This window comes from Mustela nivalis (assembly GCF_964662115.1).
Source record: "Mustela nivalis genome assembly, chromosome: 7".
NCBI lineage: Eukaryota > Metazoa > Chordata > Mammalia > Carnivora > Mustelidae > Mustela > Mustela nivalis.
In genome coordinates, this window is record NC_139026.1 from 18300344 (window position 1) to 18320359 (window position 20016).

General features: G+C 34.7%; 1 long non-coding RNA gene across 9 annotated transcripts in view; it reads right to left on the bottom strand.

The window, feature by feature from the left end:
• Positions 1 to 20016, bottom strand: part of LOC309868939 — a 168760-nt gene that overhangs the window by 113360 nt on the left and 35384 nt on the right. For 5 of the 9 annotated variants that reach the window (XR_014313888.1, XR_014313892.1, XR_014313893.1 and 2 more), the window contains exons 1-2: positions 14641 to 14708; positions 12899 to 12931 (exon numbers count right to left, since the gene is read on the bottom strand). This is a non-coding gene — a long non-coding RNA (uncharacterized lncRNA). Of the gene's footprint in view, positions 1 to 12898; positions 12932 to 14640; positions 14709 to 20016 lie in introns of those variants that run through there. The other 4 variants (XR_014313889.1, XR_014313890.1, XR_014313891.1 and 1 more) reach the window with 1 other exon arrangement.

Genomic DNA, 20016 nt, shown 5'->3' on the forward strand with positions numbered 1-20016 from the left:
ACTCCTGCTTTCTTCTGATGTCCATTAGCATGGTAAATTCTTTTCCACCCCCTCACTTTAAATCTGGAGGTGTCTTCAGGTCTAAAATGAGTTTCTTGTAGGCAACATATAGATGGTTTTTGTTTTTTATCCATCCTGATACCCTGTGTCTTTTGACAGGGGCATTTAGCCCATTAACATTCAGGGTAACTATTGAGAGATATGAATTTAGTGCCATTGTATTGCCTGTAAGGTGACTGCTACTGTATATTGTCTCTGTTCCTTTCTGATCTACTACTTTTAGGCTCTCTCCTTGCTTAGAGGACACCTTTCAATATTTCCTGTAGAGCTGGTTTGGTGCTTGCAAATTCTTTCAGTTTTTGTTTGTCCTGGAAGCTTTTTAATCTCTCCTTCTATTTTCAATGATAGCCTAGTTGGATATAGTATTCTTGGCTACATGTTTTTCTCGTTTAGTGCTCTGAATATATCATTCCAGCTCTTTCTGGCCTGCCAGGTCTCTGTGGATAAGTCTGCTGCCAATCTAATATTTTTACCATTGTATGTTACAGACTTCTTTTCCCGGGCTGCTTTCAGGATTTTCTCTTTGTCACTAAGACTTGTAAATTTTACTATTAGGTGGCAGGGTGTGTACCTATTCTTATTGATTTTGAGGGGGGTTCTCTGCACCTCCTGGATTTTGATGTTTGTTCCCTTTGCCATATTGGGGAAGTTCTCTCCAATAATTCTCTCCAGTATACCTTCTGCTCCCCTCTCTCTTTCCTCTTCTTCTGGAATCCCAATTACTCTAATGTTGTTTCATCTTATGGTGTCACTTATCTCTCGAATTCTCCCCTCGTGGTCCAGTAGCTGTTTGTCCCTCTTTTTCTCAGCTTCTTTATTCTCTGTCATTTGGTCTTCTGTATTGCTAATTCTTTCTTCTGCCTCATTTATCCTAGCAGTGAGAGCCTCCATTTTTGAGTGTACCTCATTAATAGCTTTTTTTATTTCAACTTGGTTAGATCTTAGTTCTTTTATTTCTCCAAGGCTTTTATATCTCCCAAGAAGACTTCTCTAATATCTTCCATGCCTTTTTCAAGCCTGGCTAGAACCTTGAGAATCATCATTCTGAACTCTAGATCTGACATATTACCAATGTTTGTATTGATTAGGTCCCTAGTCTTCAGTACTGCCTCTTGTTCTTTTTTATTTGTGGTGAATTTTTCCGCCTTGTCATTTTGTCCAGATAAGAGTATATGAAGGAGCAAGTAAAATACTAAAAGGGTGGCAACAATCCCAGGAAAATATGCTTTAACCAAATCAGAAGATATATATAAATATATATATATTAGATAAACTAGTTAAATATTATATATATATTAGATATATATATATATATATCTAATATATATATATAATATATATATATTAGATAAACAATCCCAGGAAAATATGCTTTAACCAAATCAGAAGATATATATATATATATATATATATATATATATATTAGATAAACTAGTTAAATATAATATATATATTATATATATATATCTAATATATATATTAGATATATATTAGATAAACTAGTTATATATATATATATATATTAGATAAACTAGTTAAAAACGAAAAGGGTAAAAGTTAAAAAAAATTTAGCAGAAGAAGGGGAAAAAATTGAAAAAGAAAAAAAATTAACTGCAAGACTAAATTGCTTTCTCCTCCTCTGGAATTCTGCTACTCTCCTTGGTATTGAAACTGCACTCCTTGGTAGGTGAACTTGGTCCTGGCTGGATTTCTTGTTGATCTTCTTGGGGAGGGGTCTGTTGTAGTGATCCTCAAGTGTCTTTGCCCCAGGTGTAATTGCACTGCCCTTACCAGGGGCTGGGCTGAAATCCACTTGGTTTTGCTTTCGGGAGCTTTTGTTCCCTGAGCACTTTCCGTAGAGTTCTGGAGAACGGGAATGAAAATGGCAGCCTCCCGGTCTCTGGCCCAGAGGAGGCGAGAGCCTGGGACCCCACTCCTCAGTGCGCCCTCAGAGAACAGCGCCCAATTAATCCCGTCTCCCTGGCCTCCAGCCACGCTCCGAGCTCACTAAGCCTCTGACGGGTTCAAGGTAACCCCAAGCTGGGAGCTCACTCCTCGGCTCTGTTTCTGTAGCTGGCCTCCCTGTTCTAATACCTGCAAGCTCTGTGACACTCAGACACCCCCGATCCTTCTGTGACCTGCAGGACCTGAGGCCGCGCCGACCCCACGTGGGCTTCACCCCAGTTTAGCATCTGGAGCGATGTCCCTCAGCGGAACAGACTTTTAAAAGTCCTGATTTTGTGCTCCGTTGCTCTGCTGCTTGCCGGGAGCCGGCCCCTCCCCCTGGCATCTATCTTCCCATCGCTTTGGATTCACTTCTCTGCCAGTCCTACCTTTCAGAAAGTGGTTGATTTTCTGTTTCTAGAATTGCTGTTCTTCTTCTCTTCGATCTACCATTGGTTTTGTAGGTGTTTGCAATCTTTAGATAAGCTATCTAGCTGACCTCCTACTAGCTGAAGTAGTCTTAGCCTGCTACTTCTCTGCCATCTTGACTCCTCCCTGCACTGAAACATTTATAGCGGCAATGTCCACAATACCGAAACTATGGAAAAAACCTTGATGTACATCAACAGATGAATGGATGAAGAAGTGGTATATATATACAATGGAATACTATGCAGCCATCAAAAGAAATGAAATCTTGCCATTTGCATTGACATGGATGGAACTAGAGGGTATTAGGCTAAATGAAATAAGTCAATCAGAGAAAGACAATTATCATATGATCCCTTTGATATGAGGAGTTTGAGAGGCTGGGCAGGAGGTTGTGGGGTTGGGAGGAAAAAAATGAAACAAGATGCAATTCGGAGGAAGACAAACCACAAGAGACTCTCAATCTCAGGAAACAAACTGGGGGTCACTGGGGAGTGGGTGATAGGAATATGGTGTCTGTGTTATGGACACTGGGGAGGATATGTGCTGTGGTGAGTGCTGTGAAATGCTTAAGCCTGATTATTCACAGACCTGTAGCCCTGGGGGCAAAAGATACATTATATTTTAATTTTTTATAAAAAGAAGTATTAAGAGATATTCAAGCTGCAAGTTGTTCCCACCAGTTACCTGAATCTATATGAAAAAACAAAAAACACTCTGTGAAGGTAACAGTGTAATTATAAAAGACAGCATATTTCTTCTTTAAAAACAACATGTATACAAAGTATTGTTGAGACTATAACATAAGGAAATGTAATAGGTTTTCCAATAACAAAACAAAGGCAATGAGTGGGAGTACAGTTGTATTGGGCTAAGGAAATGATATCAGATGGCAATTTCAGATCCACAGAAATAAATGAAGAGAACCAGAAATGATAAATAAAGAGGCTAATATAACAAAAGGTATATACACCTATACATAGATATATATAGGTATAGATGGATATATATAAGTAAACTTGCTCTCTCTATATATGTACTATAAAAATGTACTTGTTCTTTCTCATATGAGAATACACACACACACACACATAATTGCTCTCAGCTTCTTTAAAAAAAACATAAAAGTATATAGAGTAATAATTTAACAACCATATTTTTGGGTTTGCAACATCTATGGATATAATATGTATAATAATAATGCCACAAAAAGGGGAAACAAGAAGTAGAGGTATAGAGAAATAACACTTCTATATTTCACTGGAATTAATTTAGTATAAATCTCAAGCTGATTCTGATAAATTTCAGTGTATATAATAATCCCTAAAATAATCACTAAGGAAATAACTCAGAAAATATAGCGGAAAAAAATCATTAAGGAAATTAAAGTGCTATATTGGAACATATTCACTTAATACCAAAGAAAGAATTAAAAGAGGAATAGAGGAACAAAAAGACATGACACATATAGAAAACAAAAAGTAAAATGACAGACATAATTCCAACTGTATCAATAACTTTACTTGTGAATAGCTTATTTTTTTAAAAGATTTTTATTTATTTATTTGACAGACAGAGATCGCAACCATGCAGAGAGGCAGGCAGAAAGAGAAGGAGGTGAAGCAGGCTCTCTGCTGGGCAGAGAGCCTGATGTGGGGCTCAATCTCAGGACCCTGGGATCATGACCCGAGCTGAAGGCAGAGGCTTTAACCCACTGAGCCACCCAGGCACCCCACTTGTGAATAGTTTAAACAATCTGATCAGAAGGCCCAAGACTGTCAGAATAGATAACAAATATGATCTGATGTTATCTGAAAGACTTACACTTCAAATTCAAAATATAAATAAACTGAAAATAAATATATGGATAAAGAAATCATGCAGACAATAATTACAAGAAAGCTAAAGTAGCAAAACAAATATAAGACAAAATAGATCTTAAAACAAAAAAATCTGACCATAAATAAAGGAGAACATTTTATAATGGTAAGAGGTCAATCAGTAAGGAATATACATCAATTATAAATGTATATGTACCTAATAATAGAGCACCAAAATACACAAAGAAAAATCTGACCAAAATGAAGGCAAAAGCAGGTAATTCAATAGTTGGAAACTTCAATACTTGACTTTCAATAATGGATAGATCAACTAGACAGAAAAGTCACAAGGATATAGGAGACTTGAACAACACTCTAAGCCAGCTAGACACACTAATAGATATATAGACTGTGACCGACCAGCAGCAAAATATACAATCTTCTCAAATGCACATAGAACATTCTCTAGGACAGGCCATACACTGAGCTATAAAACAAACCTCAACACACTTAAAATGATAGAAAAAATGCAAAATATTTCTCTGTTCACAATGGAATAAAATTAGAAATCAATAACAGGAGAAAATTTGGAAACACAAACTTCACAAATAACGTGAAAATTCAACAACACTTTCCCAACTAACCTGTTGATCAAAGATGAAATCAAAGGGAAAATTATAAAATAAATTGAGAAAATGAAGACACAACATACAAAACTTTAAAGAGACATCTAAAGTGGTATTCAGAGGCAAATTTATAATTTTAAAAGTCTAAATTAAAAAGAAAGAAAAACCAAAAATCAATAACCCTACCTTACACCATAAAACACTAGAAAAAGAAGAGCAACCTAACCTAAAGAAAGAAGAAGGAAGGAAATAATAAACATTAGTGAAATAGAGAATGGTAAAATAATAGAGAAAATCAATGTTTGAAAAGATTGACAAATTGATAAACTCTAGTTAGGTTGGCCAAGAAAAAAAAAAGAGAAGACTCAAACTACCAAAATCAGAATTGAAAAAGATGTTGTTACTGACTTAACAAAAAAAAAAAAAAAAAAAAAAAAAGATTAGTAAGGAATGCTATGAATACACACACACACACACACACAGCCACACACATACTGGTTCAAGAAAAAGTATACATAATCTGCATATATCCATATCAAAGAGAAGTAATTATTAATCAAAAAAGCCCACATATTAAAAAAAGGTCCAGGCATCACCGGCATTATTGGTGTATTCTATCAAATACTTAAAGAAACCCTTTAAAAGGGAAACACTTCCCAACTCATTTAGTAAATCCAGTATTACTTTGATGTCAAAAGCAGACAAAGACATAACAAGAAAACTACAGAAACGTTCTTAGGAATATGGATGCAAAATTTCTCAACAAAGTACAAGTAAACAAAGTCTAGCAACATATAAAAAAAAAATCATACTCCAGGATCTAGTGAGATTCATCCCATAAATGTAAGGTTGGCTTAACATCCAAAAACCAATCAATGTAATACACTATATCCTTTGACTAAAAACCAAGAGCCACATCAATAGACACATTATGCATTTTACAGTAACCATGATTAAACAACACTTAACAAACTAGGAATACAAGGGAAATTCCTCGCCTTGATAAAGGGCATCTACCAAAAAATTAGAGCTGACATCACACTTAATGATGAAAGACTGTTTTTCCCTTCAGATGAGGAATAAGATGAGGATGTCCACTCATGCCTCTTTGTTTAACATTGTACTAGAGTTCATAGCCAGGACAATCCTGTAGATGTTATGAACTGGCCACCCTGTATCCACTTTTAACTCACTCCACTACCTGACCTATACTGGAATTATACGGATCTTTAAAAAACTAAACTCAGAACATGAGACTCTCCTTTTATGCCTCTTCAATGACACCTTGTTCTCAGAATAAAGTGGTCTTGTGTACTACATCTGCCCTGAACCATATAGTACATTTAACTAAGCCTCTTTAAGGCTTTAGATATGCCATGTTCTCTCTCCCTGTGTAAGTTTCTCATAATGGGCCCTCTGGATATCCTGTCCACTTACAACTCTATTCCTTCACCCCATTCACTATCACATGGCAAGCTCCTACCCATCCTTCAGATACCTGCTTAGAGTTGGTCCAAAAAAACTATCCTGATTTTTTTAGTCTGGGTACAGTGTCTTCCACTAAGCAACTGCAGCACCCTACACTACATAGTGGTTATTGTACAGTATTATAATGACCTGTGTATTTGATTCTTACACTAAACTGTAAATATGCCTGTCTTCTTCATTGTGGCATTTCTAGCATTTGTATAGCACAGTATCAGTATAACAGGTGCTTGATAAATACTTATTAAATACTTAATAAATGTTATTAAAAATAACAGCTACCAGGGTACCTGGGCGACTCTGTTGGTTAAGTATCCAACTATTGATTTTGGCTTGGGTCATGATCTCAGGGTCGTGAGACTGAGCTCTGCCATGGCAGAGGCTGCTTGAGATTTTCTCTTCCTTTCCCTCTGCCCCTTCCCCATCCCCACTGCTCCTGTGTTCACTCGCTCTCTCTCTCTCAAAACAAACAAACAAAAACCTAACATTTATTAAGAGCTTCTATGTGCAAGGCACTATTTTAAGTGCTTTACAAATATTACCTTAATCCACAAACATTTAATGCAACTCCTGGTATACAGACAAGAAAACTGAGGCACAGGAGTTTTGAAAGAATTGCAAAAGTAATATACTTAAAGGTTGCAGAACAAGATTTGAACTCAGGCGGTCTGGCTACAGAATCCAAGTTTTTAACCACTATGCTATATTCTTAAGTATATGCAAGCATGAAAAAATGCTGTCCTAGATATTTTGAGAAACACAAATATGAGAGGGGGAATGGAATAAAAAGTACACAGATACATAAAATACCCGATGGAGTTCTGTGTAATACAAGGCTTTCTCACTTTTAAAATACACAAACAGTAACAAAATCTTTCTGTTTGGTGAGATGGGATTTGTTCACAGAGAAATATTTCAGTATAAAAATTCCTGAATTCAAATGTGTTTGTAACTCAGTTACACAGTGGCAGTTGATATTTATGTTAAAAAAAAAAAAAACCAACAAGTTATTTTGGGCACTAAACCATGTTTGAAACTGCTGCATTTATGTTTTTGAAATATTTTTCTATAACTACTAACCTTTCCAACAGGACCAGCTCTTTGACATTCCTTAAGAATTTCCATGCAAGGCCTATGTTTTTCTGCTTTAAAGAAACTAAAAGATTTTATGACTGTTGGGTGTTTAGATCTATAAATAATTAAAGTAAAAAGACCTTACTCACCATCCCCCCAAATTAATTTAAAGTTTAGGGGGGAAAAAACCTTGTATGAGTATTTAATAACAACAGTAGTTATTACTTAAACATTACTGTCTGCTTCATAAAGAAGTCACTTCCCCATTACAAGAATATTTAATAATGTCTTAACTAGTTCCATTATAAGACTTCTTAATGTACCTAATCAAACATAACAAGAATAAAAACTCACTTTGCATATTCAACTAGAAGAAATATTGCTCTTGACAAAATTTGTGAGTCAGTAAAACCAGTTTAATGACTTGCGATTAAAGCAATACACTTTTTCAGGACAAGGAACAGCTTCCAAAAGGAAGAGTGGCCATTTGCTGATGATAATCCAGAATGCTCAAGGTTCTTTCAAGTCTATAGAGTTTTTATAACAAGTGTAAAATAATATTGTTATATATTTATTTTAATGGAAAATGTTAAAATAATAGCCTGTTTGCTTATTCATGATAAATGAAATGTGAGTGAGCTTGAATTTTTCTCTGAAAATTGGAGAGGTAAATAGATTTAATGATGCCTAAATAATATTCATAGGAAAGTACATGTTAGAACAGTCTGCAGAGGAAATATACATAATCTCATTCTCTAAAAAGTATTTAAAATTGATCCAACACCTTACACCAGTTAGAGTGGCCAAAATTAGCAAGACAGGAAACAACATGTGTTGGAGAGGATGTGGAGAAAGGGAAACCCTCTTACACTGTTGGTGGGAATGCAAGTTGGTGCAGCCACTTTGAGGACAGTGTGGAGATTCCTTAAGAAATTAAAAATAGAGCTTCCCTATGACCCTGCAATTGCACTACTGGGTATTTACCCAAAAGATACAGATGTAGTGAAAAGAAGGGCCATCTGTACCCCAATGTTTATAGCAGCAATGGCCACAACTGCCAAACTGTGGAAAGAACCAAGATGCCCTTCAACAGACGAATGGCTAAAAAAGATGTGGTCCATATACACTATGGAGTATTATGCCTCCATCAGAAAGGATGAATACCCAACTTTTTTTTTTATCAAAATGTTAAAGAAACACAAGAATTTTAATGTTATCCTCAGACATAGGCATTATATGTTATTCAGATAGTTATTTATTAAAAATATTTGCCAAATTCAAGTGAACTTGAAATTTAGTTTTCACAGAGTGTTGGTGTTGAAGACATACTGGCAGGAGGCAAAACCACTCAAGGTCAGAGGTTTACTTTTTATTTGTCAAAGAGAGAATATAAGCAGAGGGAGCAGCAGGCAGAGGGCAAAGAAGGCTCCCTGCTGAGAGGAGCCCAATGTGGGCCTCTATCCCAGGACCCTGAGATCATGACCTGAGCTGAAGGCAGGGAGACCCTTAACTAACTGAGCCACCTAGGTGCCCCTCAAGGTGGGAGGTTTAATTGATGATTATCCCAGCATAGACTTTCAGTGGGCTAAATCTCCAACTAAAGGAATAACTGGAAGAAGACAACAAGAAAAATTACTTGTCTTACAATTTGGCAGTGAGTTTATGGGAAAGGAGGTTTTCCCAATAATTTTAACAAATCAGTTCAGAGGCATTTGCAAGCAAAAATCATATCATCTAGGTAGTTCAAAAAGGCTATTAGTGGTACTTCCATTTAAAGGTGTCCCAGGGGCACCTGGGTGGCTCAGTGGGGTAAGCCGCTGCCTTCGGCTCAGGTCATGATCTCAGGGTCCTGGGATCAAGTCCCGTGTCAGGCTCTCTGCTCAGCAGGGAGCCTGCTTCCCTCTCTCTCTCTATCTGCCTGCCTCTCTGCCTACTTGTGACCTCTCTCTGTCAAATAAATAAATAAAATCTAAAGGTGTCCCAGGTTGTTAGTTTCCTCAGTAACTTGGAAAAAAACAAATGCAAAAATGCTATCCACTCTCAAGTGAGGTTTCAGTGAATACTGCAGATGACATTCCAAAGAATGGGAGCCCACAGTCAAAAATCACAAACACAGGAGGAAACAGTACAATATGAATGAACACCATAGTTTAAAAAAAAAAAAAAAAGGTGAAACCACCAGCAAAACTTTTAGGTACTGGATTTATCAGACAGATAGTAAAATGGCTATTTAGCATTTTTAAAATATGTACTTTTAAAAAAGGAAAGATTAAGGGGCACCCAGATGGCACAGTCCAACTCTTAGTTTCAGTTTGGGTTGTGATTTCAGGGCCACTAGATCAAGCCTCGAGTCGGGCTCCAGGCTCAGAGCGCAGTTTGCTTGAGATTCTCTCTCCCTCTGCTCTTCCTGCTCATGCTCTCCCCTTAAAATAAATAAATGGGTCTTTTAAAAATGATAAAAGAATAAAATATAAAGTGTTATAAAATTAAACAAGTACACATAAAAAATAAAATAAATTATTCAGAAATGAAAAAAATATTAAAATAAAAATAGTCGTTATGTTTAATGGATAATTAGATACTTCCAAGAAGATAGTGAACTAGATGATGGATCTGAAGAATTTATCCAGAATGCAATACAGTGAGAGAAAGAGAAAATAGAAAAAAGACAGAAAGAACAGAGACCAAAAATCTAATACAATTCAAATAATTGGAGTTCTAGGGATAGAGGAGAACGAATGGGTAGAGGCAATATCTAAAGAGAAAAAGAATGAGATATTTTCTGACCTGATGGAAAACATCAATTTCAGACTCATGAATCCAAGGCATAATAAATATAAAGATTTATATTTAAGCTAGATTATCTAGCTTAAAGTACAGAATGCCACTGACTACCAGAAAAATCTTAAAAGCTATCAGAAGGAAAGGAAACATAATTAGGTTGACAATTGACTTCTAAAGAACAACAACGGAAGCCAGAAAACCATGGGATATTTCAGTGTGGTGAGAGAATATGTCTACCAATCTAGAATTATAAACTTAGCAAAAATAACTCGAAAGAATGAAAATAGAGAAAGAAGTATTTTCAGATGAGGAAAACTGAGAGAGTTTGTGTCAAAAGATACTCTTCTAAAAAATTCAACAGATGTATTGCAGGCAAAAGGAAACCAATTCCACATGGAAGATGCAAAAGGGATTAAAGAAAAAGGAAGTGGTAAACATGTGGGTAAATATAAACAATATTGAATGCATAACACAATACTTTTTGGGGGGTTTAAAACAGGGTAGAACACTGATTTCTAATAAAAATTACATATATGTCAGGAAGGTCATGATAAGATTTATAGGTTTAATAAGATCATTGTTTAAAAGGAGTGAAATTGTAATTTAAGATTTTGATAAGCAGGCACCTGGAAATGTGAAAGTAACCAATAAAAGAAAAGATACAGAATATTTAACTTTCAAATCTGTAGAGAAAAATGAGTGAAGAAAAAACATCCAATCAATATTTTAAAAAGATAAACAAGAAACATATAAGGTGGGACAAATAGAAAGCACACAAACAGAACAGTAGAAATTATTCCAAATAGAGATATCCTTCACTTCTGAGCTCATAATATTTTTGACATGCATATGATTTGTAAAAAAAAAAAAAATATATCTGAAATGAAAAATCAATTATAACATATCCACATTATGTACCAGCAAAAATGTTAAGTTCAGGGTATGGTCAGGAAACAGATTTTACAGTTCTTTTTTTTTTTTAAATTTGTTTTTATTTATTTTCAGCATAACAGTAATCATTGTTTTTGCACCACACCCAGTGCTCCATGCAATCCATGCCCTCTCTAATAATCACCACCTGGTTCTCCCAACCTCCCACTCCCTGCCCCTTTAAATCCCTCAGATTGTTTTTCAGAATCCATAGTCTCTCATGGTTCACCTCCCCTTCCAATTTCCCTCAACTCCCTTCTCCTAACTTCCCTTGTCCTCCATGCTGTTTGCTATGCTCCACAAATAAGTGAAACCATATGACAATTGACTCTCTCTGCTTGACTTATTTCACTCAGCATAATCTCTTCCAGTCCCGTGCATGTTGCTATAAACGTTGGGTATTCATCCTTTCTGATGGAGGCATAATACTCCATAGTGTATGTGGACCACATCTTCCTTAGCCATTCGTCTGTTCAAGGGCATCTTGGTTCTTTCCACAGTGTGGCAATTGTGGCCATTGCTGCCATAAACATTGGGGTACAGATGGCCCTTCTTTTCACTACATCTGTATCTTTTGGGTAAATACCCAGTAGTGCAATTGCAGGGTCATAGGGAAGCTCTATTTTTAATTTCTTAAGGAATCTCCACACTGTCCTCAAAGTGGCTGCACCAACTTGCATTCCCACCAACAGTGTAAGAGGGTTTCCCTTTCTCCACATCCTCTCCAACACATGTTGTTTCCTGTCTTGCTAATTTTGGCCATTGTAACTGGTGTAAGGTGGTATCTCAATGTGGTTTTAATTTGAATCTCCTGGATGGCTAGTGATGATGAACATTTTTTCATGTGTCTGATAGCCATTTGTATGTCTTCATTGGAGAACTGTCTGTTCATATCTTCTGCCCATTTTTTTTATATGATTATCTGTTTTGTGTGTTGAGTTTGAGGAGTTCTTTATAGATCCTAGATATCAACCTTTTGTCTGTACTGTCATTTGCAAATATCTTCTCCCATTCTGTGGGTTGCCTCTTTGTTTTCTTGACTGTTTCCTTTGCTGTGCAGAAGCTTTTGATCTTGATGAAGTCCCAAAAGTTCATTTTCGTTTTTGTTCCCTTTGTCTTTGGAGACATATCTTGAAAGAAGTTGCTGTGGCTGATATCGAAGAGGTTACTGCCTATGTTCTCCTCTAGGATTCTGATGGATTCCTGTCTCACATTGAGGTCTTTCATCCATTTTTGAGTTAATCTTTGTGTATGGTGTAAGAGAATGGTCGAGTTTCATTCTTCTACATATAGCTGTCCAGTTTTTCCAACACCATTTATTGAAGATACTGTCTTTTTTCCACTGTATATTTTTTCCTGTTTTGAATACCCAGCTTTTGTAGCAACATGGGCAGGACTGGAAGAGATTATGCTGAGTGAAATAAGTCAAGCAGAGAGAGTCAAGTATCATATGGTTTCATTTATTTGTGGAGGATAACAAATAACATGAAGGACATATGGAGATGGAGAGGAGAAGGGAGTTGAGGGAAATTGGAAGGGGAGGTGAACCATGAGAGACTATGACTCTAAAAAACAACCTAAGGGTTTTGAAGGGGCGGGGGGTGGGAGGTTGGGGGAACCACGTGGTGGGTATTAAGGAGGGCATGTATTGCATGGAGCACTGGGTGTGGTGCAAAAACAATGATTACTGTTATGCTGAAAAGAAATTTAAAAAAAAAATGATCCAACAACTAAAAGTAGGCTTACCTTTGGAACTGAATTGGAGGTCCATCTTTGTAGCTAGAACAAATATAGAAAATCATTAAAAATAAGTTTACTAGAGTAAACTTCTAATTTGGACCTATTTAGGAAAAGGTCAGTTTGAAACAGTTAAAAGGATGGATTTGAGAATAATTCAGAATAAAGTGCTATTATTTTTAAGAAATTTAGTAATTTGATGAAAACATTTAGCAAAATTTTGGTGAGTAAAATTTTTCAGAATCAAGATTTAATAAGGAATAATAACAAAGACCCATAATTACTTTTCCATTTTGGAAAAGAGTTTATTCTCAAATTTTAAATGCCCCATGTATTTTTAATAACTATTCCTTAGGAAACACTTTTTTTATATGTAGCCCAAAGTTAAACTTTTTTCTATCTTATACAAAGGGTTACAAATTCTTAATAATATTTCTATGTATCATAAAACTATCATGGGACCATTTCAACATCTATGAATGTAATATTTGCAAAATAACAAATTATTTTGTGACTATGTGACTGGTTCCAGATAGTTCAAGAATATTACTCTCTAAACCACAACTGCAAATTTTCAGTAAAAATTAAAACTTTTTTCCTAGGGAAAGAAGTAATGGCTAAAAGAGAAAACCAAATGATCAGGAATAAAAACAAAAATTTTAAATGCTCCTGTCTGTGAGTGTTAAAGATGGATAAATTACTCATTAACTTTGTTAGCTGAAGAGAAAGTAATTTTGAGCAGTTACTGTAAAAGGTCATATGGAAAACAAATTTCCTCTGTGTCAATAGGTTAACAAAATGTTATGCTTGCTGACTCTGTATAAAGAGGCAACTCAGAGAGCACTTGACCTGATTAGCTCATCAGCAGCCCATTAGGAGGTTTTTCTTGGAAAAGAAATGGGGAACCTATTTGCACCATTTTTATCACCTTCCCAACTTTTGTATGCTGTTGTGTATCAGATGCTTAGCTACTAGTGGGCCCTTGATATGCAATTATTGGTATATCTGAGTTTGGGTTTAAAATTTCAGGGATCCAATGGCTTCTGGGTTCTAGAGAAAACTAAAAAGGCGAAATATTTCACCCAAATATTATCTTTGTTACCGACTTCATTTTATATATATAGTGGCTCATTTTCCCTCTTTATGCCAAGATATATAATATATAGAGATAAATTATATATACAGGCATATAATTATATGTACCATTTGTATAAATCATTTTCCCATATACTGGGTAGGGAGAGGAAGAGAGAAAGAGAAGATACCACATTATAAGTACTTATTGAATGTTTATAGCTATCAGCCCCCAACTAGACTCTGAATATCTCCAGATTAGAAAATTTGCACCTCAAGTTCTAACATGGTTTTCTGAATGCATTTTTCTATTGACTGTTTACAAGGACTTCCAGAATAAATTTATTTTTCCTACAGTGGTGGCAACAGGTATATCCACATTTTGTTTCAGTGCTCATTTATAATCATTTCTCCACTTCTAATAAATAAGAAGGAATTAGAAAAACAAAAAACATCTAAACATCCACATTCTTAAGGTTTGCCTTAGAAATTTCCACTTCTAACTTCTTTTTAAACCCAAATGATTTCTCACACTTGTATACTACTAAAAATGCCCATGTATAAATAAGACCTTAGTATCTTCTTCCTTATCTTATCTTTAGGGTAAAAAAATTTTTTTGCATATTTAAATGTTGCAGTTCAACTGCTTTACTTTTTATTGTGTGGCAGATGCTTACCCTTCATTTCCTAAGTCAATTCTTTTCAGTGGAATTCACCATTTAAATGTTTGTTATTGTTTCTCAGTTTTTTTTAATGATTGTTAAAAATTTGAAAATGGACAAATACAAAGGTTCTGCAACAAAGAAAGATATAAATATTGTAATTAATAATAAAGATAAAACCATTTTCATGGAAGATTTATATGAAGATATAATACACAGTAAAGCTACAAAAATAATTATTTCTATATGTATGTAGAGAAATGTGATTTGAAAATAATTAAGTCCTAAGACATAAGCTCTACTGAAGTAAATAATGTAATAAATATCTTATACATGGGTAGAAGTAGAAATTAAAATAGTAACAACACTGCAGAGGGGCAAAATCACTTATGTGGTAGACAAGCTTGAGAGACTCTCCTACAACATAATGTAAAGGAACCAAAAGATGAAAGGGATAGACAGGAGGGATTCAGTTCCTAAAGCAATGATTGGAAGAAATGGAACACTGGTGATAAAGATGCAATAAAATGAATATTTTATTTAGCCTGGGGGTGAGGCGGAATCCTGAAATTGGTAAAATAAAATGATTTACTTTGTACCAGGAAAAAATAATTTTTAGAAGTTGTCACCTCAAAACATCCTGGTGATATTTTTAAATTTCAAGGAAAAGGAAAGAATTCTGTAAGCAATCAGGTAAATTCAAAAGATTCCCTACAACCTCAAATTTCAGAAATGGAAGGTTAGTTTATTCATTCCAACTCTGTTAAAATCATTTTCTTAGAAACATCAAAGAATTCAAAGGATAGTGAGAAGGAAATGCCAAGACAAACTAGAAGAAAGTGGATATCTAGAAAAGTGAATAGCCACAAAGCTGCTTTCTCCCTGAGGACATCTGCTGATCCAGATAAGACGGAATTGCAATTAAATGACATGAAGAGGCATGAGTCGATAAGTCAAAGTCTAGACCCCACCAGACCTGAGGAACTTTATATGAGATAAGCACCTCAAACTAAAATTATGAAGTAAAGTAAATCCACCTTCATAACTACAGCCCACATGCAGGGAACCTAAGTAAGGTGGGATTTCACGCAGAGCAAAACAGAGGGGAGAAAATAGAATAAGAAAAAACTGTCTCTTAAAAATGGTAACCACAAATGGTCTCTTGCATAGATTTTCAGCCCTAACTCACATCAGTGGGGTGGTCCAGGAAACCTCAAGCACTAAATTTAATTTAAAGTGGTTCTGTACTGTTTATGCTTCTGGGGATCTGACAGGCACAAATACAAATCTTAACTAGATGCAAAAACTTTACCCTATGCCCCAGGGCATCCTCACAAATAATTTTTCAAAGACAATTGGTAGTACATAATCAAAAATAAGTAAGCCCACGAGGAAACATGATACCATGAGTGAGAACAGAAACACAAACAGCCAGCAAAAAGAGATCCACAAAAATGTCACATACTGAAATAATCAGAGGATTATATAACAAATGGGCTTGCAAAGTTTAAAGAAATAAGATCAAGATTGAAAATATCTGAAAGGAAGTAGAAATTACATAAAGTGATCTACAGAATATGAAAAAAAAGACAATGAAAATAGAATACTTAATTTTAAAAACTCAAGTGGATGTGTTTAATAACAGACTGAACAAAGCAAAAGAGAGAATTACTAAACTGGAAAACAGAACATAATAATTCACCCAAAATGTAGCATAGAGAGAAGGAGAAATACAGAAAATAATAAGGGAGTGGAGACACAAAAGAAGATATATATGGGCAATGATTAATTTGAGAAGGAGAGAAGAGCTATATATTTAAGACAGTATTTGAAGAAATGAAAGTGATAATTTTCCAGGGATGATGAAAGATACCAATCCAGATATTCAAATGAAACTGCAGTAATCATAGGCATGGATAAAATAGTTCCCAATCCAAGTAATGTGAAAGGTATTAATACCTGGAAAAAATATAAGGAATTCTAACAATCCTTTAAGAATTTGAAAATTGAGATTGAAAAGAATTCCAAAAGAAAAATGAGAAAAGGAGATGAACGGGCAATTCACAGAAGAAGAAACCTGAATGGACAATATACATATGAAAAGATAACCAACTCAGCAGTAATCAGGAAAATGCAAATTAAAATAATGAGATACACTTCACATTCACCAAATTAGCAACAATTTTAAAAGTATGACAAAATCAAGTGATGGAAGCAGGAATTAGTACAGCCACTTTGGAGGACAATTTCATGGTATATTAACTCAAAACACTCATACCTTATGGTCTCAAAATTCCTATTGTAGAATTTTTTTCTTAAAAAAATAATTAGTGCATAATGAGACATTTACAACCATATTAATTACAGTTATTCATAATAATGAAAAACTGAAAGAAAATTACATGCTCATCAACAGAGGAAGTGACTATGCAGCATCCCATTTGATGGAAGATTGTGCAGTAGTTCAAAGAATCTAACAAGATCTATACTTTTGATTGTGAATAGATCAGAGAAGTATGTTATTGAATAAAGAAGCCACTCAACTAGAAGCATAACAGTCTAAGGTTGGGGTTTTGGAAGAGAAGAAAACAGGTAAAGGAGTAGAGACAAAGAGGATTTTAGCTTTATCTGTTGTATTTATAGTTTTCCAAACGGAATGCCTTCATATTTTGCTGTGTAATTAAAAATTAATATTTTTAAAGTTTAATAATAAAAATTAGTAAGGCTGATAACAGGATATTCTTACAACAGAGTTTTCATCAGTTGTTAAATTTAAATTCAAAGTGCAATCTTTTGCAACATCATATAGCTATACTCCACTTTTTGTATCAAAGTATGTTATTTAGTGCCTGAGTTCTTTCATTCAGCCTTGGTTAAAATAATAGCTGTAATGATAGAGATGTGTTTCAACATTATTTAATGAGAAACTATGAATTGTTAACATCAGTGCTTTTAAAAATGCAAAGCTTTGGGCTAGCTATTACTCCTTGTTCTAGCTAGGTAATGAAGGAGTTTAGATAATATGTATATACCAGTTACTATAAAATTTAAATTAAAACTATACTTATTCTGTATCATGTTATCTTAAAGTTAAATTTCTATCTAAGTTTACAAAATAAGACAGTTTTCCTGTAATACTCAAAGGTTTGTTTTAATAATTTCAAGGACTGTTGACTTTTAAAATGCTGAGAATATAAATTCTTGTTATAGGAAACTACATTTTTTAGAATGTTGGCCTTAGAGAATTGTCTTTGTTCACATGAAACTGTAAACCACGTTTGTCATAGTTTGCATGTTCTGTAAGTTTACAATAGTCTGACACTCCCCCTGACCTTCTCCCCACTCCAACCTTAATTTCAATTAACTCACACAGAGTAGATGGCTTTTCTTTCCTTTTTCTTTCTTTCTTTCTTTTTTTTTTCAGTATGAAAAAATATAGAAGACTTTTTTTCTTGTAGAACTTATTTTTGCAATTAAATTAAGTGATTCAAACAGATTACTTTGAAGGTACAAAGTAGAATCTTATTGCATTACACATGATTCATCAGGAACTTAATTTAAAGTAAAAGTTATAAATAGAACATCATAAACATAGCAATTAACATTCTGCTTTTCCCTTTACAACAATAAGTTCCTTCCTGAGAAAGATTTAAATAGAAAAGTAAAAACAGAAAAAAAAAAATACTAAAAGAAAGCATGAGGTTTAAAAAGAAAACCTCTTGAGTAGAGAAAGTCTGACTAAAACCATAAAAGATTGATGAATTAAACTATATATGGATAAAAATCCTAAATTTCCTAAAGAAATAAACAAAGTCAAAGCACAAAAAATAAACTGGAAGAAAATTCACAATACATATTACAAAGGGCTAAATTCATAAAATGTATAATTTTGTGAACACATAAAACCAAAACCAACAAGAAAAGTGAGCAAAGGTCATGAGCAGATAAGAAGAATATACAAATTAATTTTTAAAGTAAAATGAAAAACTATGAGATATTAATTTTCACTTATCAAACGAGAAAAAAACTTATAAGTTTCATAAAAAAAGAAACAGGCACTCATATATTAGTGGGAATTTCACATGGCATAATCCCTATGAGAGCCACTGACATTGTCTGTTAACATTTTAAATGCACAAAATTGTCATTCCCACATCCTACTTCTAGTATTGTTAGTCAAATACTTCAAATAATGCGCAAAGAAGTTGTACAAACAATTCACTGTAGCACTCTTCCTAATAACAAAAATCTGGAAACAACCTAAATTCCCATCAATTGCTACAATAAGTCATGGTGCATCTCCAGGATGGAATGCGAAATACAATCATGGAATAATATCCAAGACATCTTGTTATATGGAAAAAACAAAGTACAGAGCAGTATGCAAAAATACTATGTGTGGGTCTGTTTTTAGACTGTATTTATGTATGAGAACAGGTATACATGACATCATAGGAAATATAAAAAACCAACAGCAATGACAGACAGGACTGAAGGGCAAGGGTAGGAAGGGAACTTCTAGTTGTACACTAGTTGATGCCTTTTGAGTTGTTTTTTGTTTGTTTGTTTGTTTGTTTTGCCAAGAACACATATTACCTGTTTAAAAAGGAATTATTAAAATTTGGTGGGAGAGGAGAATATATAAGTACATTTAAGTGCTTGATAAATTGGGCAATCTGGGTATAATATAATTTTCTAGAAGGATTAATTTAAGAATTGCCACAAAAACAAAACAAACAAAACTTCAGAGACTAAGCAGTATAGTAACTAGGGATTGTAATGTGCAAACCCGGTTAGATAAGAGCACATAAATGTGGTCAGTTGAATTTTATAACCCTGGAACTGCAGCTACCTTTCTCTTCTGTGGAGTTGTGTCTAAGTTCTGGGAATCTGACATTGACTGCAGGGGAGGAAATAGAGCAGTTCTAGCGCTGGAATCATCTCTCTACACAGATGTCCACAGAGACTTCCCTATCCCAGTTGTTCTTCAGTTATCAGTCCACATAGCATAATGAGAAATGGTCCTCTTTCCAATCTAAATAGCTGCTTCAGGATCTGCAGTTCTCTTTGCTTCCTCCATACCATCTGAGAATAGAAGAGGATTCTTTCTCCACCTCTGATCATGCTATGTTAAGGAATGTGACTCTCTGTAAGGCTGGCATGACTTTATCTTCTTGGGTATGAAAGGCATGATGTTCAAGTCAACTCACAACCCATCCCCAAGCTTCTCTAAGGTCTGGCACCTCCCCAGCTGTCAGCCTGGAAAGTAGAGAGAAGGAACTCTTTCTCTGGGCCCCCCAGATTCCCTGCTTTCATAGGTATCTCTCCATAGAACCTCTCTCCTCTCATCCTTCAGGAATCTTTTTTTGTCTGGTAAAACAAGAAGCAACC